This window comes from Globicephala melas, chromosome 16 (assembly GCF_963455315.2).
Source record: "Globicephala melas chromosome 16, mGloMel1.2, whole genome shotgun sequence".
Taxonomy (NCBI): Eukaryota; Metazoa; Chordata; class Mammalia; order Artiodactyla; family Delphinidae; genus Globicephala; species Globicephala melas.
This window is the reverse complement of record NC_083329.1, coordinates 61,946,404-61,966,762: the sequence shown is the minus strand read 5'-3', so window position 1 is coordinate 61,966,762 and position 20,359 is coordinate 61,946,404. Positions and strand designations below refer to the sequence as shown.

Here is a 20,359-nt window from a genome sequence, read left to right as displayed (position 1 = left end):
CTTGTCCTCCAAAACCAAGTCCAGGGCTTGAGTTCAAGCCCATGGTCCTATCATGCTTTTTTTTTATATTCTTTTTCCAGAAGAAACATGTTTCGCATGCAGCAATCTTAATAAATGCAACTGGGCTCCATTTCTTGGCTTTGAGGTAATGAAAAATTAATTACCATACTTCACAAGTAATAGTTTCCACTCACAGCACTCCCTTAGAAGTAAATATATCATAAATAGTTACTATTATACCAATGGCTGGTGGATTGGGCAGCCTGTCGTCCATAAATCCTTTTTCAACAGACATGTTATTTCTTCTGGGGAACAAACAGATTTGTTTTAGATCAGAGAGTCAACCGACAGATGGCCTTTGTAAAAACACACCATTTGTAAAAATAAATTATAGTTTTACTATGGTATTCTGCTCTTGTGCATTTGTAAAATCAGTGCCCCCATTCTCTAGAATGGGTTTAAATTGTAAAGAGCAATTTCATTTAGGTGTGAGGCCACATTGCACAGATCTCCCAACACAGATGCTAAGGTCCAAAGTCTCTAGATGCATGCTGCCACTTCCCATCACAATTGTCGTAAAGAGCTCTGCCTGGAAGTATTGGGATGATCTCCCAGAGAGCTCCGGCACTGAACAGAGCAAGATACCAACTGGCACACTCCCCTTAGCTCCGGGTTCTGTTTCCATTAAACTTAATGACATTACGTGCCTTATTTTCCTAACTACAACTCGGCATAATTGGGGCTGACAATGTATTTCCCTTAAAAACCTGAAATATTTCATTTTCCTTTACAATATAGTTCACCAGTTAAATGCTAAACATTTGGTAGTTTCCTTTAAAATCCAAATCAGGCTTAACTCTGAGCCTACAGCAATCTCAGTGACTACACATCTTACAATGTACACACGTGTAACACACACACCAAATATATATTCGTTCATATGTAGATGTATGTACATAGATATGCCTCTATACACACACACACACTCATGTAAATCCCCTTTCCCAGGACCAACGGGTCAGGACATAGTGTCAAAAAGAACATATTTGGGGAATTGCCTGGCGGTCCAGTGGTTAGGACTCGGCACTTTCACTGCTGTGGCCCGGGCAGGGAACTGAGATCCCACAAGCCAGACAGCACGGGCAAAAACAAAAATAAAGGACATATCTTGTTGTTGTTTTTAAGAATCAGAACCGGTAAAATGTTTCTAGTTAGGGGACGAAGATGTTCATTTTAGCCAGAGATACCAAGAATGGGCTTTGTTGGCACAATGATTGCCTATGTGCCCTTTCTTTAAGTATATTTGTTCACTTCCATGAATTACTAAGATCTGAAAGCCACCAGTTCAGATCAAGGGAATAAATGTTTAACATTAATCATGTGCACTATTCAAAATAGAACAACAGGAAAGACTAAGCATTTTTCTAGCTAATAAAAAATTTTAAAGTCAGATTGCCTAATATTTTCCAGGCTATAAGGTATATTTAGAAGCTGTGTTTATTTCTTAGAATAGTGGGGTACTGTTGAGCTTGGTGCTTTGTGGACATTCATAACCTCAGGCTCCCAAGTTGCTATTTAGAGTTATGCCAGTTGGTGCCTTGATGGAATTAATACACCGTCTAGAATTGCCTAACTTAACATTCAAAGAAGAGCTTAAACCAATGATTTCCATCTGTTTTTATGACACTCCCAGGGAATCTCAGGTTACTTCAAAGGAGATCAGAATTCTCAAATGAAATTAATCTGGACATATAAATCTTATACTCATATACTTATATATGTCACATATAAATATATACCTACATGACACAGTCTTCTAGAAGAGGATGAGGTCAGAAAATTAATAGGGTAATCGCAAAGCAAGATCTCAGAAGGGGAAAATGATCACGAATTATAATAAGTGTCAAAAACCAGATTAGAACTAATCATGAAAAATAAAAACCCACTCAATTCACACAACATCATAAATTTGGATTATGAAAAAGTAAAAAGGTTTTGGGGGGCAAAATCAAAGCTATTTTTAAAATAGATGAGTTTGTGGATGAATTACTAGTAGATCCAACAGAATATCTGGTTGCATGGCTAATGCATATTTTTTCATCTCTAAATCATGCTATATGCCTGTCTCTAAGTAAAGAAGCAGTTCATCCTGCATCTCAATAAAATGTTTATGAGACATCCTTGTCGCTAATGGAGTCAACTCACAATCAATACGTTTATTCATAATATCATGCACACATACAGGTCAAGGGTTAAGAAAATATTTTCATTGCAATGGTAATCAACCAAACCTACTGTAATCAGCTTTCCACTGACTCCTTGAGGATATGTATTGGGAATGGTCCAAGAGACTTTCCACCTTGTGACCAATCACAAAATTCCTTTGCTTAAAGCAAATGCACACCCCGACCACAGTAACAGTGAATTAAGAATATGAGGCTGCCACTTCCTAACTGTAGCTATGGGCAACTTTCTCACCCATTCGCTGCCTCAGTTTCTACACCTGTAAAAAGGAGAAAATAGTGCCCACCCCATAGAGTTGCTGCCAGGATTAAATGAGTTAGTAATGGTGAAGCACAATGCACACAGTAAGCATTCAGTAAGTGTAAGCTCGTATTATCAGTATTTATTATTCAGCTTGTCAGGGGCTCCCTGAGCTGGAGGCCACCGCAGAACTCAAGATTCCTGATGAACTTATAATCATGTTGACTACTTCAAATGTATTTTAACTATACAATATTATCTCAGTGTTAAATTTCTGTTCATGTGCCAAGTGTTCAATATTAAATATAGATAATTTAACTAGACCTGCATATCAGGCTGCATATCTGTCCCTTATATCTCCTGAATACCAGATTTTTTCCTACCACATAAAGGGTTTGACCAAGTGAACTCTGTGATCTCTTCTATTCCAAGAACCAGAGGATTATGAAGCTGACATTCCCTTGATTCTCTGAATTTCAACTACATCATCTATTTGAAGGAACCAACCAGTATGAAAGGGGAAAAATTCTGACTAGTAAATTTCTTAGACCCAGCCTTTCTCAGGAAGAGCATATAACAAAATGCTAGGATGAAATGAGTTACATAAAATCCACATAAAAATGACCATGAGTACCATTTTTATTGGGAAGTTACAGGGAGAATGTGAATCCAGTATATATTGATGAATTATTCAACTCTATCTCAGTCAGCCTGGCTGATTGGGTCACGGGGTAGGAGGATTTTTCAAGCACTCCCAGAAGGCTCCTGAGCCCTCTTGAATGTTGGCCTGGAGGTTATTTCTGATCTAGAATGGGCATCAGAAATCTATACAAGAAGGGAGACAGGCGCTTCCTCTAAGAAGGGGAAATCGAACCCATTATGAGATGCCCCAGGGGATCATTTAAAACCGTATAAATATATGTCTTAGGAAAAGAGGACTTCATCCTGACTAGATTGCTGACCTGGAAAGTGCCTGCAAAGACAAAGGACAGGACTTCCCTGGCGGTCCATTGGTTAAGAAGCAACGCTTCCAATGCAGGGGGCTCGGGTTTAATCCCTGGTTGGGGAACTAAGATCCCACATGCTGCGCAGTAAGGCCAAAAAAAAAAAAGACAGGGCTTCCCTGGTGGCGCAGTGGTTGAGAGTCTGCCTGCCGATGCAGGGGACACGGGTTCGTGCCCTGGTCCGGGAAGATCCCACATGCAGCGGAGCTGCTAGGCCCGTGAGCCATGGCCGCTGGGCCTGCGTGTCCGGAGCCTGTGCTCCGCAACAGGAGAAGCCATAACAGTAAGAGGCCCACGTACCACCAAAAATAAATAAATAAATAAAAAGACAAAGAACAGTGAGGTCATACACAGAGAGGGTAAAAACAGTAGGAAGGCGAGTGAAGGAAGTCCCAATGAATGGAGACCTTTGGTCCTAGGAGACTTTGAGAAGCCGTATGAGATTTAAACAGAGAGGTTTATTTGTACCTTTATCCATAATCTTTTGGGAAGTCAACTGATTGCTCAGAAAACACTTTGACATGCACCCAGTCTAATGCGCCATCTACTAATTCCACCAACAGCCCTGATTAACTAGTATAAATCCAGAGGGGAGTGGACTTAGTCTATTGGAGGCTTTTAGTCACCCCAAGTTTCCCCATTGCCTAAACATTTATAAGTTTATAGGTGTAAGTACACATAATATTGCCAAATGGAAGAGGCTCTGAAATGCATCTATTTGGCCAATGCTGGAGAACTGTGTTTTCCTGTGGGTTTCTCTTTTGTGAAGACATCAAAAATTTGCCTCTCCGTTTGTTAGTCCTTTGACTTACTTGAGCAGGAGATCAGAGGAAGCATGGATGGCCCATAGCAAGTTAGCATTTCCCGCTGAAATAAACAAATTCCTTTGACTCACCCGCCCCCCAAGCCATGAAGCGCTGGCCAACATCTAGAGTTACAAAGGACAGCAGTGGCTTCCAGTAGAACAGAGCAACTACTAACCCCATTTTCACACCTGATATTGTCCACCACACCCCTGTAAAAATATTTTTTTCCAGAAACTAATAGAAATCCTTAAAAGAATAGCTTCGTGCTAGTCTTAATACCCGCTGAGATTACAAACTAACACACTGTAAAGCAACTGAATTAAAAATTAGGTCCATGCACAGTCCTACCCATGAAAACAAACATCTGCTACTCCAAAGAATATACAACGCTGGATTCTGTCTTAATTTATAAAAAGCTAAGATGAAGGCATGGATATAAATTCTCAGTTGTCGTGGCTATGGCCACCCTATGCTATGCTATCGTCCCAGTGGTGGACACAATCGTTAATGTATTTATTATTATTTAGGGACACGAGACCATCGAAGGTGGCATTTTTTCCCTTTCACCTTCTAAGGCTCTCCCTAGAACTGCCGGATGAACGCCCACGCCGCCTTCTTCCACCAAAGGTGGATCCTGCTAACAGGAGACTCTGGATCGTGACCATAGCGCCTCTGTCCCCAGCTCTGGGGAAAGCCTCATCGTAGCAAGTGGCCCTCAGCGCACCCAGCGGATCCGCCAGCGACGCGGAGGCCGCGCGGTTTCATCATTAATGCTCCTGAAGGACAATAGCTCATCAAGCCCCACCGAAAGCCCAGGACCCGTCGCGGAGCCTGGGCTGGCGGGGGATGAGGCTGAGCGACTCCTCCTAGAGGTGGTTATGTGGAGAAGGAGCAATCCCTTCTCCCTCCTCCTCCTCCCCCCGCTACTATCCGCGGCCCGGAGAACTGCCGCTTGCCGCCATTGACACGCACAGATAGAACCCAAAGAAAGGCAAAGAGTCCTGCCCGGCACCGGCGCCGCGCGGGCCGAACCTGCGCCCTGGGAGCGGCGCGCGGAGGGCACCGGAGCAGGCGGCACAGCACCAGGTGAGCCCGCCATGGCGGTGGCATTATTGTTCAGGGGGCTTCGGGGTCTGGAAACAAAACGCGCCTCGGGGGCAGTGCAGGGGCTGGAGAGAACCCCTGCCCCTCCTCACCGCCCAGCCCCTGCGGGCGCTCCCCAGAGAGCCGACCCTCCCCGCAAAAAAAAAAAGAAAGAAAGAAAAGAAAGAAAGAAAGACAAATTAATAAATCAAGCTGCCCAACTTGCCTCCTCAAGAAATAAAGGGGGGGGGCGTTTGCTAAAGAAGCGGTAAAATTCCTGTGGCCGGCGAGGAGCCGGGGGCATCTTGGGCGTTGAGGGAGGGAGGAGGGATGCAGGGTCTAGCCGCGAGCCCCGGGCAAGGCTGTCCCGAGGGAGCGAAGGGCTCCTGGAGATGCGGCGTTGGGGGCGCAGAAGGGGAGAAGGGAGGCGCCCGGCCGCCGAGGGGGACTGGTCCGGGGCGGTGGTCTGCGCAGGGGCCGAGAGAGCCCGGGCAAGGCCGCTCTGGGGGCCTCAGAGGGTGCCCAGGTCGGGTGCCGGCTGCTCCGGGCTGACAATGGAAGGGGCGCGGAGGCGCCGGTAGGAGGGAAGGGACCGGGGTCCGGGGGTGGGCCGCGCCGCAGAAGGTCAGGCCGGGGACGCGGGCGGCAGAGGCGTGGGTCGGGGGCTGCTGCGCGGTGAGCGGGGCGCCGCGGGTGGCTGTGAGTCCCCGGCCGGCGCGGAGGAGGGTTCGGGGCCGGGCACTCCCCTCTGGTTCCCTTTCCGGGGCGCCCGGTGCCGACGCGCGCAGAGCTTTCCCGGGGAAATGGCGGCCCCTCCGCCGCTCGTTTGGGCAGTCCCGGGTTCCCGCTTTGCGCGGGAAAGAATAGTAATAATAATCGAAGGGGGAGGAATAAAAGTAAAGAGGCTGCGACGCAGGAAAAGGCTGCGCCGGCCGCCAGATGCGGGGCGAATCGCGTGCGGGGCGCAGCGGGCGGGGACCAGGCATGCTTCCCCGGGCGCCTAGCCCGCTCTCCGGGAGCACCCTAGTTCCAGCCTCGCCCGCCTCCTTAATCGCGCCCACGGGGGTCTTTCCCCGCCATTCCTCCTGGGGGCGCCCTCTGCTCCTGCCCCCTTTGTTCCACACAACAGTGGCACTGAGACCCCAAAGGGCCAAACGTGCTGCCTCCTCCAGTAGTTTCCAGACGCTGATTGTTCCTGGCCAAAAATGGGCCACAGCGGGCTTGATTTAGGCCCGGTCACTGCTGGGTTTATTGGCAACGGAGGGAGAAGGGATGAAAGGGGCGAAAAGAGATGAGCCGAGAAACCAAACCGCGGGTTCGTGTCTGGTTAAGGGAGTGCAGCGGGGACCACAGCCCCGAGGCCCTGATGGTAAAGTAAGGGCAGTTTGGGTTTTCCAACAGTGCCAATGAACTGAGGTGTATCGGTCCAGCCTCAGGGGGCCATTCCCCAATCGGGCCAGCAAGGCAAATGGTTTCCTCACTTCTCATTTGTTTGTGTCGAAATGCGATCATACCCTCACTGGGCTGCGCAGTTGCTATTGAAACGGTTCAGTAGGTGAGAGAAAAAGAAACATTATTAAGAGCGAACATGTGTCTTCCTTTATGTTTCTTATTTAGGAGCAGTTCTTTTGTGAAACACAAACCAAGCTACACGTAATTCTCAATTCTTATTTAGCTGAAAGTTATCTCTTACCCCTTTGGAAAACTCTTATTTTCAAATAAATGTTCAGAGCGCCAAGATTTGGAACTACGCTCGTGCATTTTTAGAATTGCTTTAGCCCAAGATTATCATATAAATAAATATAGGCCTGGATCTCTTGAATCACGTAATTCACACCTTTAAAACCCCTATTTCCTGTATCCAAATTTCCTTATGCCCAGTTCTTCACTCCAGTTTCTCCTACCCGGTCACAGTTCCTCCTCACCTGGATCCATTTATTGCCATGCTTTAGACATTATTAATGGTTTCCTCTATTTCAAAACTCCATAAAAGAATTTACCTTCTTAGATCCAGAATGTTCCAAAGATTGTGACCCTTCTCCTTCACCATTCCATCTTCTGTCTAGTTCCCAGGGATTCTGAGGCGCCTTTGGTCTGCCGTTTCCCAGTGGGTGGGACACGCTGCTAGCTATTGTCTGAGATAACCAGGTCTGTTTTCACTACCCCCTGCCAGCAAGGCAGGAGAGAATCCTGTCTTAGGCAACTCTAAATGAAAGATATCTGTAACTTGTTCAGCGTGAGGAATGTGCAAAAGAATCAACCAAATTTCTTAGAATGTTTTTCATTCTCAAAGTTAGATGCTGTCTTGGTAAATGCTTCTGAAAAGTGTGTACTGCCCAGAGATGAAGGAAAAACGTATGGTTAGAGATCATTCAACAGGTGTTTATGGAGCACCAATTTTTAAACCCCTCTGGATGGGGGAAGAAATGCAAATATGAGGAGATCATGGGCCCTGCTCTCAGAGAGCTTACACCCCCAAACCTAGGAAATAAAATATATAGGAAGGTAAAAGAAGGGGAAAAGTGATTAAGATTGGCAAGCTAGTGGGAAAACGGGTTCTTTTATATACTGCTGACAGGTGTGTAAATTAATATAGCCAACTTGGAGGGCAGTTTGGCACTGTTAAAATTAATAATGTGCACATTCTGTGTGACCCAGCAATTCCATTTCTTGATATGTACCCTAGAGAAACAGGCAGGCGTGTACACAGATTATGTGATTCCCTTCCATGGCAGAGTTTTGGTAATTCTGACATTGTAAACAACCCTAATGGCCATCAATAGAGAATGGCTAAATAAACTCTGGTACATCTTCTGGAAAATTAGGAAGCAGTTAAAAAGAATGAAGTAAGTCTATATATTACTAAGACAGAAAGGTCACCGAGATGCATTATTAATGAAAAAAGCAAATTACCGAACAATATATATTGAATGGTACCATTTTTGTAAAAACAAAATAAAACTATGAATTTCTATAAGTAAAAATGGATAGGAGAGGTGTAGAACAAGACACCCGCTAAAAGAAACAAGAATTAGATGCATCGTGGAGGACTTTAATTATATTAATCATACCCATCCATAACCGTTGTTATAATATTTGAAATTTTACAACTTGGATTAATTTATATGTTGCTTGGATAACTAAACACAATTACTTTACAAGTGATTGATAATGTGTAATAAAAGCCATAATTAAAATGCTATGACAGTTTTTAAAGGAAGAAGAGAATTCTAAGCTGGATGGGAAGGCTTGGGCGAGGCTTCACAGGGAATGTAGCAGGATTTGGAGGGAAAGGGGAAGAGGAGACAAGGCAGGCAGAAGGAAGCCTGATGCAGACACCGGGCTCTAGCTAGCACCTCCTCTTTGCTCAGCACGGTGATGTGCGTTCCCTCGAGTCCTGGCCTGCCCTGCCCAGGTTCAGGCTGGGGAGTGAACTAAATGAACGGGTCACAATTGCTTTCATCACTATGATTCTATGAATATCCTAAGTTAGGTTTAGAAGGAAAAAATGAGGACATGAGTTCTAACAATGGTATCGGATGGTGGCATTTTAAAAAAGAATGTAGTGGAAACATGAGGACGGGGGATTGGTTTTCCCCTAGATGCACAATGGTATGCATATTGGGAATTAGGTTGGGGGAAAAAGTGTTTGAGAAGATAATTCATTCCCCCCGCCCCAAATACTACAGAAGGAACTCCAAAGTACTTTCAAAACAAATATTTAAGGTTGGTTTCACTTATTCATTTACTCATTTAAGGAATATTTTTTGAATGTCAAATGTGTACATAATACTATGCTAGGTGCCAGTGGGGATGAAACATACAACAAAGTATAAGAGAAAACAGCCCCAGACCCGGGTTCCAGAAGTGGGGGTGAGGGGACTGGGTCTGGTCTCACCCAGTCCCCATGTAGCCATGGACAAGTCGTTCAATGATCACAACCCCTCACTTTTATTGTGGCTAAAATTGGGCAGGAGTGGTCTAAATGGCTGATCACTCAGGTCCTTTTCAGTCTTAGATTTTGTGAAATCCTGTGGGTCTAACATTGCGATAATTGTGGGTTCCCAGGCAGACGGAAGGTGGGGAATATGGGATTAGAACAAGAGGGGCCCAAAGTGCCCAGCCTTGGGAAAAACAAAAGTATTTGCTGTAGAGTATGTGGCTCTTAGCGTTTTCCCAGGACTATTTCTTTTCCACCCCTTTACATTGCCTCCTAAGACCAATGAGAGAAGCAGAAAGACAACACTGAGTTTTAAGCCTCATGTTATACACAAATCCAGCACTATAGTATTATAAAAGTCACTTTTGAATTAAAATATTAGCCTGCATTCTGTGAAAACAGTCTCTAAAACTTTCTTTTGTGGAAATAAGTCATAGTAGCTAATGTTTACTAAATGCCTTACTGCTTGCCAGGTACTGTTCCAAGCCCTTCAAAGGTATCAACGCTTATCATTCTTACGACAGCCCTATAGGTAGGCATGGTTGTTATACCCATCTTACAGAAGCGAAGAGACAGGTTAAAATGTGCCCAAGGTCACCTGGTGGGTGGTAGATTTAGGACTCCCGCCCAGGCAGCCTCACTCCACGGCCCCACATCCTCATGTGCATGTGGCGGCACAGGAGGTGCTGGCGTTCCAGTGGTCCTCAGATTATGTTCATTTTAACATTAGTGTGTGCAGATTTTCTTTTTAAACTCCTGTTTGCATCACTATTTTACCAATGTCAATAAAAGATAAAGAGCATCAGATTGAGCCACATCACACTGTACTTTAAACTGTCTTGTCACAAAGTATTAAATAAGATAAATTTGGTGGTTTCTCTGAAGCCTTTATTGTTCATTTATCCATCTCACCATCCATCATACTTTGCCCAATTTATTTTGACTGGCATTGCCAATTTGAACTTGGAATGGAATAAGTCATTCAAGTCAAAATTCCCATGCTTTGACAGAACATGTGTGGAAACAGGCGTACGACCACCAGCCTCGTACAGGGATGTTTATTTCAGCTGATTCTGTGATGCCACAAGAATAAGCTACAGTGACCGTACTGTTTAGGTCAGAATTGCAATACACGGTCTGACCAAATGTTTGGAGATCGTTTCTGGATATGAGAGGTAGTCCTGATGATATAGTTTCGATGCCTAAATGTGGGTTATTTCCATGACAACAGGACAAAAATATAATAAAATGAAGTCAAACTTTTCCAGGAAATCCCAGGCCCTGTGTTCACTGGCCTGGCAGCAGTAATGGTTCATACACAGAACTGCGTAACTTGTATTTTTGCTGCCTTCACTGCTCAATAAAACCATTACAGTAAATAGTGGTGGTAGACTATGAAAAGGTAAATTCCAATAGCTCATACCATACACAACATAAACTTTTAGATCAGACAATAATTCACTGGGTTCCCCACCAGAGTGCTAAACTTCCAAATTGACCAGTTTTCCAGAATTTCAATGAGGTGGTCATCATTGCCCCCTTGCTTCTAAACTGGATTTTCACCTCTGCTGTTCTTTAGTAAACAATGTCGATCATTGTCTTGGGGTGGAGAAGAGGTAGGCCATAAACAAAGTAAAGCAGCTTTTCAGGCCCACTTTTTCTTTTCTGTTGTTATCATGGGTGATGAAATAGTGACTTTGAAGGAAAGATCACCGGCATGTGATTTAATTCTACCTGATTGTTCCATCTCTATGAACGAAGTAACAGATGGAGGGTCGGGGCTCAGAAGGAGTGACATTTTGAGCATCTTCCTAGAGTAGCAGCAACTTTCAGGTCAGAAGGGACCTCAGAGGTCAGCTGGTGCTATGGTTCTCCAGTGGAGCGCCACAGGGCCCAGAGGCCCAAAGCAGGAAAGGGTGGGCACCAAGCCATCAAGCTTCCCAGGCCTTACCCACTCCAACCAGCATAACTCCCCCTCCTTCTGTGTGTTATACATATTAGAGCTTCTGAAAGGCTTTGTTTGAGCAAAAGGAAGGTTCTGAAAAGTCAGCTGATTTGCCTAAGGGCCGCAGCTGGTCGATGCAGAACTGTGTCCCCCACTCCTCCGTCCACTGTACCTTCCATTCTCCCACCATGATGCACCCTACAGCGGCTGGCCGTCGCCCTTACCTGGTGCAGGTGATACAACATGCACCTTCACAGCTCTGACCAGGGAGCAACACTGCCTGTCACCGGCACAGAACACTGCAACTGAAGCAACGGCCCCCCAGCCACTGGTCCCCGCAGTGCAGCCACTGCCTTAGCACTGACAGTAAGGAAAACAGGGTGGGGAGAGGCAGGCAGGGGGAGGGATGGAGGAAGAGCGGTTCCGGGGCAGCTGCCTCTGCTCAGCACACAGTCTGCTCTAGCTTTGAGAGCCCACAACAGGCCCAGCAGTCATGGATGTCTCTGGGAGCCCCTGGTGGGTCAGGCAGCACCAGGGGCTGCAGCCCACCCACCGACTGGTACTGGTCCACTCACCCACTGCCAAAGGGAGCTGCCACATCCCCTCGCTCTCCCTGAGCAGCTCATCTTGGTTCAAAGCTAGTCCCCTGCTCAGGGCAGCAAGATAGATCACTGTAAAACAATACACCTCACTATTAAGTTGAAACTGTTAGATGTTAAGGAGACAGGATAGCTTGTCCACTGTTCCGATTTGTTAATTCTCAAAAGAGCAAAAAGACGAAAGCCGGCTGGACCCAGTGAACAGTTTTGTTTTTATTATGTTTTCTGTGAATAAATAGATTCAGGAAGGCAAACCGGTTCATTTTCTTCTGGGGTGCGTTGCTAACTCAGAATCAAAGAGAGCTCAAAGTATTTTTATTCATTCATTTATATTCATTTCTCATCCAACTAGTACCATAGGTGGCCAAATATATTTATATTAGAAAATAACATAAGGCTAATAACAAAGGAGCAAAAACAAAGCAAAACAAAACTTAGCTCTGGTTCAACAAAGACAAAACGTCTTAAAAAGTCAGCATGTACTGCAGTAGCAGCAGATATCCTAAATCTACTCCACGTCTGCTGCATCCCGCGCTCTGCTCCCCACGCTTTCTAGAGTGCCCCAGATGGCCACATATCCTCTGACTCTGAATTATAAAGAATGTGCCGGCAGTTGAGTTTCCCGCCAGATTATTCCAGGACAGGACTTGAAATGCTTTTTTAAAAGGGAATGATTTGTAATCCAATAGTATAATTTAAATAAATTGAGTTAACGCTTGGTTCTAATGTTCATGGTTGGTTAACTTGATTAATTTGATCCGAGTGTCATTTCAATGAAATTGCATTTGATACAGCTCTTACGTTATAAATTGTTAATGTGCTTTAACATATACGACAATAAGATTATTGACTCTTCTCATTCACTTAAAGGTGGCCATGGAAGAAAATGATTTGGAAAATATTACTTGTGCAATAATGATTTGCCCTTGGAGTTCATAAATAGAAGTGTAATAGAGCAAGTGATTTAGCTGGGACTACTGAAAATGGTTTTCACAGCTACAGAATAATACTAATAAACTTCTATTATTTTAATACAGTATTAAGGGTAACACACCAAAATATGTTAGAATTTTATCAGGTATGAGGCTAAGAGACTTTTTTCATACCCTTTAAAAATATATTTCTAAAAAATATATATATATATTTCTACATATAGTTAATATAATTATATTGAATTCCCTTATGTCCTACCTAGTTTTATTTCATCTCATTTTATTCTCCCAAAGGATAGTTTTGAACTGACAAAGTAAGATGCTTCATTGCAGAACTATTTTGTTTTTTCATAAATATTTACAATATAAAATATTCTGAAGCATAATACTACAGATTAGGGAAGTATCATGGGAACTAAAAATGAATAAATTGAATAAATTTCAGCAATTTTAAAACGAATCCATTAGGGGGTGACACTATGAATTTCATGTTTATGAACCCTACAGAAAACGTTTAAAGTTTTTTTAATTCATTTCCATCATTAAAAAGCTATAAGACCTCTTAGTTTTAGATTTAAAATAATGTATATATGAAAGCATTTTGATTTATATACTTCTGAAGGGAATGATCTCAAAAGAGTATATGTATACATATAGCTGATTCTCTTTGTTGTACAGCAGGAACTAACACAACTATGTAAAGCAATTATACTCCAATTAAAAAATAAATAAAATAAGCTGTTTTGAAATTCTAGATCCTTTGTCACGGTGGTTCATCAGCCCAACCAAACTTCACCTGTGATACACTGGCCTATAATTAAATCTCAAGTGTTGACTGCTCTCTCTTTTTAAAAAACACTTTGCAAAAGCTTGGCAGCAGAAAAACTGGTCATTTAAATCAGGATTGCTGGCGGCTGCTAATGGACCATCTTGCCAGTTGGCTACTCTGCCTTGTTCCTCTTCAGTTTGCATATAATAAAAACTTCAAGAAGTTGTTTCAGGCATAAAAAATAGTTTACTCTTTATCAGCTGTTTATGCTTAAGTAAGAACTTATTTAAATTAAAGGAAGATAGTGGTCTAAAGAAACCAGATTATTTTGTCTTTTCATGAAGGCAATCAGTGTATTAAGTTTGCTGTTTCTCACCAAGAGCACTTCATTGAATAAGGGCAAATGCTTAGGATGTTGCCTTTCTTTCTTCTCCCATCTGGGATTACAGTGTAGTTTTAAATATTGTTTATAGGAATCCCATATGCTATAATTATGCAGATACAGACACACTGAGGGTCTGATTTTATTAGTGAGTCTTATATGGTCTCTTGATATGAAATTTTATATTTCTCAATTATCTCAGGACCAGTTAGTTTCCAGTGACTCACCTGGTGATGAAAGTAATCTAAATTTTTCAGTATGACATTCTTACTCAATTACAAAACACCTGAACTTTTCCTTTTACTAGTGTACTTTACTAGGCTAATTCCCAAATGATGTTTTTTAAGATGTTAAATTAAAGTCACACTTTTGGTTTCCAGTTCTAAATGACGGACTCTGAGCACATGAGCTTTCCTTCTCTAGAGCCCACAGAAATAATGGTAAAAACTTAAAAAGAAAATAAACACTTCACAACAAAGGGGCAGGGGCTGGTGACAGTCATCAGCAAATGGGAGATTTTAGCAAATTTCAGCAAATTTCTTTCTATGACTGAAAGTACATAGGAACATGTGGATGGCATCACAGGAAGAGCCACAGCTAAGAATAAAAGCAGGAGGGAGCTGCCCTGAAGGTGGGCAGGATGAAAAATGGGGAGTCATTGAAGGTCTGTCTCCACAACAGCCAGGTGAATTGGCCTCTCTCCCTCCCCTACTCCTAGTAGAGCTTCTGCAAATCTAGCATTTATCCTCCAAACTAATTATCTGAGGTTTCTTCTCTAAAGAAATTGAACAACTACAGGGCAGGTCTAGAATTTGGAGGATGGGTATGGCTCTACCAAGTAAAATTCCCTCATTCTGGCATTTGAGGGCTCTCAGTTCCTAACCAGGGACCCTAAGGTGATGCCTGCTAATTGGCATGCCCTGCACATGTACCCAGAGGTCTGAAACAGGAACCATGCCTACCAAACAGTATCTGAGGAAAGATTTTCTATCCCATCTGCCTGTAATAAGCAACCTTGTCTTTCATTCTTAAATATGAACGCATGACCAAAGATCACCAGACATGTAAGAAAAGCCAACATGAAAAAGATGAAAATAAATAAATAGGACAACTGACTGGATAAAATAATTTAGAGAAAGAAGATGATGTAAACACATCCCAACTAGTTTCAGAGAGATTGGAAGACATGGTGCATTCATAAAAGAACAGGATGGTATGAAAAAAAAAACATCAGAGAACAAGAACGTTCGGAAATTAACAATATGATTACCAAAATAAAAATTAAAAAGACTGAGAAATGGAAGGAAAAGATTAAGGGACTTGTAACTTCCCTGGCGGTCCAGTGGTTGAGACTTCGCCTTCCAGTGCAGGGGGTGCGAGTTCGATCCCTGGTCAGGGAGCTAAGATCCCACATGCCTTGCGCCAAAAAATCAAAACATTAAAAAAACAAACAAACCCAGAAGCAATATTGTAACAGATGCAATAAAGACTTTAAAAATGGTCCATATCAAAAAAATCCTTAAAAAAAAAGGGTTAAGAGACTGGGGGGAGCAATCTAGGAGGTCCAAGACCTGGTTTACAGGCATCCCACTAAGAGACAAGTAAAGGGAGAAGTGGGAGAAATAAAGAGATGGGAAGAAATAATCAAATACATGACAGGAAAAAAATTCCAGGAGTTATGAATAGTCTTCAAATTGAACAGGCTTATCATCAAGTGCTGACACCTAGATACATCCTTGTGAAATTTTAGAACATACAGAGAAAATTTTAAAGCTTGGGGGATGGGGGCTACCAAACTTCTCTGTAACACCGGATGCCAAAAATGATGGATCAATGGCTTCAAAACGTTGAAGCAAAATGATTTTGATGCTAGCAATTTTGATGCTAGAAACTCTACCAAATAATAATCCAAAGATCATTCAATAAAGACAATTCCATTTGTGTAAGAAAACAAAATTTACTTCTCAGTACTGTCTCTGAAGAGATACCTGAGGCAGATAAAAGGAAAACAAGGGAGAAAGCCCAGAACGAAGAAGCCAAGGCATCAGGGATGAGCTGGGAAAGATGACCACTGGGTAAAAGAACCATTCCAAACTGGAGCCCAGCTCAGAGGGCTTCAAGAACAAAGTCTCTGGGAAAAAAGTGCCCCCTGCAAAGAGCAGTGTGACTGAGAAGCTGGGTGACTTTTAGAATATGGTAAAGGCACGTTTCTCTTTCGTCAACAAGAACAGAGAAGAAGTACAGTCAACCCTCATTATTCACAGATTCCATATTTGCGAACTTGCCTACTCACTGAAATTTATTTGTAACCCAAAATCAATACTCACGGCGCTTTTGTGGTCTTTCAAAGACAGGCACAGAGCAGAAAAAACCGACTCATCCACTGCACACCTTACCCGCTGAGGTCAAACAAGGCCACACTCTACCTTCCTGTTTCATCTCCCACCCTGCATACGAGGGTCTTTTTCATGGTCTATTTAGTGCCACGTTTTTCACATTTTTGTGCTTTCTGTTAGTGATTTCACTGTATAAAATGGCCTCCAAGTGTAGTCTTGAACTGCTGTCTAGTGTTCCTAATCGCAAGGAGGCTGAGCTGTGCCTTCTGTAGAAAATATGTGTGTTAGATAAGCTGTATTCAAGCAAGAGTTATTGTGCTGCTGGCCGCGAGTTCAATGTTAATGAATCAACAATTCATATTAAATAAGGTGTCGCTAAAAGAAACATACATCAAACAAGGTTTTGTACTGATCCATTGATGAAAAAGTTGTGATCAGAGGCTGACAGCAACCTAACCCTGTTTCCCCAGGAACAATTGTTCACTACTCACTAATTTAGTGTCCTGCCTACTTTATAGAACAGAACTACTGCACATAACAAGGATCGATTGTAGTTACATGCATACCTCATTTTACTGCACTTCACAGGTATTGCTTTTTTTTACAAATTGAAGGTTTGTGGCACCCCTGCCTTGAGCAAGTCTACCGGTGCCATTTTCCCAACAGCATTTGCTCACTTCATGTCTCTGTGTCACATTTTGGTAACTCTCACAATATTTCAGACTTTTTCATTATTATATTTGTTATAGTGATCTGTGATCAGTTGGTCTTTGATGTTACTATTTTAGTTGTTTTGGCATTTTTTTTTAGCAATAAAGCATTTTTTAATTAAGGTATGTACATTGTTTTTATAGACACACTGCTATTGCATGCTTAATAGACCACAGTATAGTGAAAACGTAACTTTCATATGTGCGGGAAACCAAAAAACTGATGTGGCTCCCTTTATTGGGGTGTCCTAGAGCTGCACCCACAGTATCTCCGAGGTACGCCCGTAGTAACTTGGGCGCGTGGGGGAGGCTTTACGAGAAGACATGATCCAAATGTGAAGCCAAGTAAAATGTGGAATGACGTTGAACAACATGTTTTCAGAACCAAGAGACTCCACTTCTTGATACTAAGACACAAGGGTCCTAGTGTTGGACCACAGAAATGTGAAGCTAACATCCACTTGATTCTGAAGGGAACAAGAGTTACAGAGTCTTCATCATATAAATGCTGTTCATTGGCATTTAACTTTCAAAATTATACCTAGGGACAAAACGCAGGAGATTTCGTTATGTGATTACAGAGCAAAATAGAAATGTGATAAATCGGGATAGTGGAAAGTACAGAAGACAGAGGTGGAAGTACGGAGGTAAAGACGGGAGGAGAGGACCAGGGAAAGATTGGGGCCGATACATCCTCATTTTACATGACAGTGGCTTAGGACACAGTCCCTAAAGTTGGTGGAATTGGAAATGGAGATTGAAGTGTATTATTTAAAGTTTTCGGGAATTCCCTGGCGGTCCAGTGGTTAGGACTCCGTGCTTTCACTGCCGGGGCCCGGGTTCAATCCCTGGTCAGGGAACTAAGATCCTGCAAGCCATGCGGCACGGCCAAAAATGTATAGATAGATAAATAAATGAATAAAAATACAGTTTTCAAGGCAATCAATGAAGGAAATAAAATAAAGTTCCTTACCCTTTTTGCTTTGTTTTACTGTGTGCAAGTATTAGATTTAAAGATAAATTCAGAATTTTAAATAACTTCTTTAACTTTCTTGTTTTCCTCGCTTTAGGGTGGCCCTGAGCAAGTCATAATTATGTTTCCGCTTGTACAGATTCACAGAGAACTTAGGGTCTCAGCCATTTTTTCACAGAGCCCTTAAGCCAGAAGAAATGCTTTTCATTCCATTTATTAATTGGTTTGGTCTCAACAACCTAATAAGTATTTCTGTCCTGACAATTTAGTAGCTCTTTGAAAAAATAATAACACATGAATTAGAAAAACAAAGAACATTTGCATCCTGTTCTTAAATAACCATGAATTACAAAGAGGGTGTGTACACCTGTTGGACATTACACGACTTCTCACACCTTGGAATTAGATTGGACACAGCCACTCTCATTTTCTGTTCCACAGTGATTTCCACCCAGCACTTGCTTTTAATCACAACAGCCAAAATTTCAGCTTTGCAAAAGATATGGCATCACCAAAAAGAAAATAGCACACACACACACACACACACAAAAGATAGTACAATCTACCCTGAACCTCTGGTGGAACCACAATGAACTAGTAGTTGTGGAGGCCAACAGAGGTTGACTATCACTGTATTTCACCTGAAAGCTTAAACATTAGCTGTTGTGGGACTTCCCTGGTGGCGCAGTGGTTAAGAATCCGCCTACCAGTGCAGGGGACACGGATCCCACATGCCGCAGAGCAACTAAGCCCATGCACCACAACTACTGAGCCTGCGCTCTAGAGCCCGTGGGCCACAACTACTGAAGCCCGCGTGCCACAACTACTGAGCCTGCATGCCTAGAGCCCGTGCTCTACAACAAGAGAAGCCACCGCAACAAGAAGCCCGCACAAGGCAACCAAGAGTAGCCCCCGCTCGCCGCAACTAGCGAAAGCCCGCGCACAGCAACCAAGACCCAACGCAGCCAAAAATAAATAAATTAATTAATTAATTTAAAAAACAAACAAAAAAACCATTAGCTATTGTGTCCCGGGGTCCCTTGGCACACAGTCTGGAACCCATGGCTCTAGCATCTGTTTTAAAACTTTACTATAAGCTGTCATGCAAGTTCATTGGAAAACATTTGAGGACAGAGGCCATGTATATTCCACAACATCTAATGTCATTTCTTGTTCAATAATAAATGCTCCATAAATACTGTCTTTCATGGAATCTCTGATGTCACAGATTGCAAGATGCATACTGATTTCTAGAGACAGTCAAATGTTTTTTTAAAAAGGCACATCATAAAATCAATGAAATAACAATAGTTATTTAAATAGGCTAGTGTGAGTTTATCGTCCATGTCTGAGTTAGTGCCGCAATTTAATATTTACCCTTGTGATACCTGTAAAATCTAACTCATTGGTGTTCTTACGGGCTTAAAACCCAAACATAAACACAAATCCTAAAACAACAGAGTCCCATACTTCCCCAGCACACACAAAACCAGTGGTGTTCTACCAACTGCCGTGCTCCTGGAGGTGAAAGGAGTAAGCAGGCAACACTGCATTCTCCTTGCTTCTTCCCTGAGTTTTATTCTCCTGCCCCACCCCCCAACTTAACATGCTTAAAACTCTTCTGTTCACTTTGAGAGTAATTATGAGACTTTATACTGTGGTCATACCTTGGTCTTTCAGATGTGGAAGGACAGGTATGACGCGGATCTAGGTGGTATCTGGTCTGCTTCCCAGTTCCTCTCACATCCTCCACGTAGTGTGTATAACCACTGGAAGAGCTGCATCCAGCCATATTCTTTCTTCGAACCTATAAACAAACATCATGTACTATAGTCCTTAAGCTCTGCCTAATTAGAACAAAACTTGTTTTCGAGCAGAAGGTAAATAAATGTAAACATTTAAGTATTAGTCTGATGGAAACAGATTTCACATCGCAATAGTCCTCTTTCGAGGAGTGGCCCTCCACTGAGATTCAGATTCACAGGAAGTAGATAAAAACGCATTCAAGTTTTTAAACTCCTGACTTCCCAAGACTGCATAGAGTCAGGGGAGGCCTAGAAAAGAAGGAAGTTAGAGGTTATCACTTCTCACCACTGCAGGCAGAGTCCGGCGCAGGCTGGGGGGCTGGGGGATTTAGAAAGTAGGGTCTTCTCTCTAGTGGGCCAAGGAGGCTCAACACTTCCTTCCATCTGTGGGTTCCGGCAGGTATGACCTGTCAGCTCCTCTCTACTTCCCCTAAGGATTCCTGGAGGTAGTCTGATTCTTACAATGTGCAGGGGCCTCCCAGCCCTCGGGGCCAGGAATTAGGCACCTGGCTGCTTAAACTCAGCGTGATGGCTGAAAATGTTACCAGAGGGGGACCCCTTCCAGGGCCCTAAAAGCGGGTTCGTGTCTAA

General features: G+C 43.0%; 1 protein-coding gene and 1 long non-coding RNA gene across 3 annotated transcripts in view; one reads left to right on the top strand and one right to left on the bottom strand.

The window, feature by feature from the left end:
* The window catches only part of LOC132593671 (uncharacterized), a 94,209-nt gene that overhangs the window by 62,048 nt on the left and 11,802 nt on the right, over positions 1-20,359 (bottom strand). Inside the window, exon 2 of the long non-coding RNA XR_009559422.1 lies at positions 19,631-19,770. This is a non-coding gene — a long non-coding RNA (uncharacterized lncRNA). The remainder of the gene's footprint in view (positions 1-19,630; positions 19,771-20,359) is intronic.
* Positions 4,984-20,359, top strand: part of MACROH2A2 (macroH2A.2 histone) — a 53,635-nt gene continuing 38,259 nt past the window's right edge. The window contains exon 1 of one of the 2 annotated variants that reach the window (XM_030862472.2): positions 4,984-5,380. The gene's annotated coding sequence lies outside the window, so the exon portion shown is untranslated. The remainder of the gene's footprint in view (positions 5,381-20,359) is intronic. The other variant, XM_060286752.1, reaches the window with a different exon arrangement.